The sequence below is a fragment of the Lactuca virosa genome, chromosome 9 (assembly GCF_052849685.1).
Source record: "Lactuca virosa cultivar CGN04683 chromosome 9, Lactuca_virosa_CGN04683_v6, whole genome shotgun sequence".
NCBI lineage: Eukaryota > Viridiplantae > Streptophyta > Magnoliopsida > Asterales > Asteraceae > Lactuca > Lactuca virosa.
Genome location: NC_136434.1, coordinates 222,403,314 through 222,408,645, shown reverse-complemented (window position 1 = coordinate 222,408,645; position 5,332 = coordinate 222,403,314). Strand labels below are relative to the sequence as shown.

Genomic DNA, 5,332 nt, shown 5'->3' with positions numbered 1-5,332 from the left:
CTTGAAGACCCGGAAGCAAATTTGAGGAAAAACAAAGGCAAAATCGTAGGAGAAACCGCAACATCGAAGAATTCGTCATTGAAGAATCTTAAATCTGTTTTTAGTAAGAAAAAGGGCAAGAAAGTTGGAGAATCCAACATTTTTTCAGAGGCGGACGAAGACCCAAAGGAGGATGATATCGTGTACGAATCCGAAAAAGAAGAAAGTGAATCTGAAGGAGGAAGCGACATAGAGGGCGAACTAGCTAACACCATGGCTAACATCGATGAAGTTCCCATGGGTGAATGGAAGAAAAGGATGCGTGACGACACTGGCCCGGAACTCGTACAACCCGCGATTCCCGCAACTGCCACCTTTGAACTTAAGGGCCACATACTTGCTCAGCTTAAGGAAATCCCATTCTACGGGAAGGATCATGAAGACGCATACAAGCATCTTGACGAGGTCAATGACATAGCCGACTACTTCAATGTCCCTAATGTGGCTCGCGACACTTTTTTGCTACATATGCTACCAGTCACATTCAAGGGAGCCGCAAAATATTGGCTGAAATCACTCCCTCCAGGATCCATCACTACTTGGACTAAAATGAAAGAAGAATTTATAGACCAATTTTGCCCTCCATCAAAGATAGCCAAATTGAAGAAAGTCATTGCCAATTTTGAACATCAAGCTGGGGAGTCACTTTATGAAGCATGGGAAAGATATAAGGGTTTACTAAGAAATTGCGCACATCACGATCTAAACAGCCAACAAGAAGTCTCCATTTTCTATGATGGAGTAAATGTGACAACCAGACAACTCCTTGACTCGTAAGGACCACTCACAAAGAAACCACCCCCAGTGATAAAGGCTCTAATTGAAGAATTCTCTAAGCACTCTAGAGAATATCACAACACAAGGAATGTATTAACTCGAGGGGCGGTGAATTCTATTACGGATGACATGGCAGCAATGATGGCAAAATTGGAAAGCATGGACCGAAGGATGACTAAGATGGACAAATCCATCCATGCCATAAGAGTGGGATGTGAAAATTGTAGAGGGCCCCACCTTACTAAAGATTGTGACCTTGATGAGAACGGGAACCGGAAAGTGCAAGTGTGCTATTCAAGTGGTGATAGGTATGATGACAATTGGCGAAAACCCAAGAAAGAATGGCTACCATATGATGAGTACAAAAAGACAAGGGAGGAAAAATATAAGCAAAAAGATAGAGGCTTATATCAAAAGGAGGAACCGGTGTATGAAAAGAAATCAGATTTGGAAGACATGCTTACAAGATTCGTGGCCGCGTCCGAGAAAAGACATAATGATACCGATGTTGCAATCAAAGATCAACAAAACATGTTGAGAGAACACCAAATTATGATGAAATATCAACAAGCTCTGCTTAGAAATCGGCAAGTATCTATTCTCAACATAGAAAAGCAGCTAGGCCAACTTGCACAACAAGTGAACGAGAGAAGACCGGGTGGACTTCCTAGTAATACCGAAAGTAATCCAAAAGGTGCACATATAAATATCATGACAACTAGGAGTGGGAAGATTATAACTCTCTTGGCCCCCATTCAGCAAGAAGATCTTGAGCTGGTTCAAGAAGAAGAAGCAGAACATAAAGAATTACAAATTCCCGATCCGACTCGCCGAGTCGAAGTTACGGACTCGACGAGTCCCCCACCTGAACAGAAAAACAAGCCTCCTGTCAAGCCATATCAGCCTCCACTGCCATTTCCAGCTCGAGCTAGACAAGAAAAGAATGATGTTGACTACCAGAAGTTTCTAGAACACATAAAAGCTCTTCAAATTAATATGCCATTCATAGAGGCGGTTGCACAAATGCCTAAATATGCCAAATTCCTCAAGGAACATCTAACTAATAGAAAAAAGATGGAAGAGGTGAAGAAAGTGGTCCTGAATGAGAACTGTTCAGCTGCCATGTTGAACAAACTCCCTAAGAAGAAAGGTGATCCGGGAAGTTTAACCTTGCCTTGTCAATTCAGAAACTTAGCTACCATTTATGCATTGGCTGATTCAGGGGGAAGTGTAAATCTCATGCCATACTCATTCTTCAAGAAATTAGATCTTCCGGAGCCAAGGCCAATTCGAATGGCAATTCACCTAGCAAATAAAACGGTCACATTCCCAAGGGGAATATGCGAAGATCTATTGGTTAAATTTGATAAGTTCATGTTCCCTGCGGACTTCATAGTATTAGATATGGAAGCAGACCCTCAAGTCCCGATCATACTTGGAAGACCTTTCCTAAACACCACGAGTGCTATTGTCGACATGCGAGATTCTAAACTTACTCTTCGAGTGGGAGACGAATCAGTTACTTTTGGGGTTGATCAAGCCATGAAGCATGCAAGGAATAGTGATGACACCGAATTCTCGATTGATATGTTGGAAGAGTTAATGGAGAAATGGAATGAAGGTGAGCCAAACAAGTCCATCGCTATCCTTGAAGAAGATTTTGATGCTGAAAGAGACCTGCTGGAGATAAAGAGATTGCTCGAGGAAGCTGAATATAATGATCTGATCAGAAGTACAGAACACCCGACTCGCCGAGTAGCCTCGACCAACTCGACGAGTCCATTCGAAGAAACCCGATCGATCGCGAATTTCACCCAGGGCTCGACGAGTCCCCTCATTGGACTCGCCGTGTTCAGCATTCAGAACACAAAATATGAACTCAAGACTCTACCTAATCACTTGGAGTATGCATTTCTTGAAGATGGGGAACAAAAACCAGTAATTATAGCTGTTGATCTAGCCAAACATGAAAAAGAAAGCCTTGTGGAAGTGCTAAGGAAGAGGCAAGGTGCCATAGCATGGAAGATCACTGATATCAAGGGAATTAGTCCAGCTTATTGTTCTCATATAAATTAACTTTGAAAAAGGAGCCAACCCTGTAGTTCAACGCCAAAGAAGACTTAACCCAAACATGCAAGAAGTTGTCAAAAAGGAGGTGGTTAAATTATTAGACGCAGGTATCATTTATTCAATCTCTGATAGCCCATAGGTAAGTCCGGTGCAAGTGGTACCAAAGAAGGGAGGAATGACGGTGGTTAATAATAAAGACAAAGAGTTAATTCCAACAAGAACAATAACCGGGTGGCGTGTTTGCATCGACTACAGAAAACTAAATGATGCTACATGTAAGGATCACTTCCCGTTGCCATTTATCGATCAAATGCTAGAAAGGCTTTCCGGTCATCTATATTATTGTTTTCTCGATGGTTTCTCGGGTTACTTTCAAATCCCAATCGACCCACACGATCAAGAAAAGACCACATTTACATGTCCAAGTGGAACATTCGCATATAGACACATGCCTTTTGGGTTATGCAATGCACCAGCTACTTTCCAAAGGTGCATGATGGCTATCTTTCACGACATGATCGAGAAATTTATGGAGGTTTTCATGGATGACTTCTCGGTTTTTGGGTCATCTTTTGAGGATTGTTTGTCCAACTTGGATCTCATGCTAGCAAGATGTGAGAAGACTAACCTTGTTCTTAATTGGTAGAAGTGTCATTTCATGGTGAAGGAAGGAATTGTGCTAGGACACAAGGTCTCAAGGATGGGGATTGAAGTGGATAGAGCAAAAGTTGACACAATAGCCAAATTACCCCCTCCAGCAAATGTAAAAGGGGTGAGGAGTTTCTTGGACATGCGGGATTTTATCGACGCTTCATTAAAGACTTCTCGAAGATCACAAGGCCTTTGACTCAATTACTCTTGAATGATGCTCCATTCGATTTCTCTAAAGAATGTCATGAAGCATTTCAGTTATTAAAGGAAAGATTAACCACTACTCCTATCATGATAGCCCCAAATTGGAATCTTCCTTTTGAGCTTATGTGTGATGCCAGTGACTATGCGGTGGGAGCTGTTTTGGGACAAAGAGTTGACAAGCATTTTCAGCTGATCTACTATGCAAGAAAGACCTTGAACCCAACACAAGAAAACTACACTACTACCGAGAAGGAGCTAATAGCGGTGGTATATGCTTTTGACAAGTTCCGACCATATTTGGTTTTGTCAAAGACAATAGTTTTTACCGACCATTATGCCCTTAAGTATCTTTTTGCTAAACAATATGCTAAACCAAGGTTGATACGTTGGATTTTACTGTTACAAGAGTTTGACATTGAAATACGCGATAAAAAGGGAATGGAAAATGTAGCTACCGACCATTTGTCAAGATTAGAAAACCCGCATTTGGAGGAGTTGGAAGAAAACAAGATTGGAGATGATTTTCCCGATGAGTATCTTTTAGAAATAACAGGAGAGGTGCCATGGTTTGTAGATATAGCTAATTACCTAGCTACTGAATATATTCCAAAAGATTTAACCCGCCAACAAAAGAAGAAATTTTTTTCAGAAATCAAGTACTACTTTTGGGACGAGCCATACCTTTTTCGAAGCTGCGCAGACGGAATAATAAGAAGATGTGTATTTGGGAAAGAAAGTCGGGAAATCTTGGAACACTGCCATAGCGGGCCCGCTGGGGGACATCATGGAGCACATTACACGGCTAAAAAGATCTATGATATTGGGTTTTATTGGCCCACGATTTTTAAAGATGCTGCTCAATATGTCAAGCAATGTGATTCATGCCAAAGAGCGGGGAACATATCCTCCCGAAATGAGATGCTCCAACATAATATTCAAGTTTGTGAAATATTTGATGTTTGGGGGATTGAATTTATGGGACCTTTCCCGATGTCAAAAGGGAATAAATATATCTTGGTGGTGGTCGACTACGTATCTAAGTGGGCGGAGGCACAAGCATTACCTACTAATGATGCTCGGGTGGTGGTGGGATTTCTAAAAAAGTTATTCTCAAGATTTGGAGTTCCTAAAGCTCTTATTAGTGACCGGGGCACTCACTTTGCAAATGATCAATTAGCCAAAGTGTTGAAAAGGTATGGGGTACATCATAGGTTTTCCACATCTTATCATCCACAAACAAGTGGGCAAACTGAAGTGACAAATAGGGCATTAAAGAGGATTTTAGAGAGATTGGTTGGAGGAAATCGAAAGGAATGGTCGGATAAACTTGATGATGCACTTTGGGCCTTTCGAATATCTTTCAAAACACCTATTGGTACTACACCATATAGGCTAGTTTATGGAAAGAATTGTCATTTGCCGGTTGAAATAGAGCATAAAGCTTATTGGGCTTTAAAGATGTGTAATTTTGAGTTGGCTGAACTTCGTACCAACCGGTTAATGCAAATGAATGCCCTTGAAGAGCTTAGAAATGAGGCCTACACTAATTCCTTGATATACAAAGAGAAGACCAAGAATTGGCATGACAAAA

The 5,332-nt window shown here is 41.3% G+C and overlaps 1 non-coding gene across 1 annotated transcript; it reads right to left on the bottom strand.

The window, feature by feature from the left end:
• Positions 1-636: 636 nt before the first annotated feature.
• LOC145141702 (small nucleolar RNA R71) lies at positions 637-743 on the bottom strand. Its single transcript, XR_013722897.1, has one exon. It is a non-coding gene; the product is annotated as a small nucleolar RNA R71 (small nucleolar RNA).
• Between the last annotated feature and the right edge of the window lie 4,589 nt (positions 744-5,332).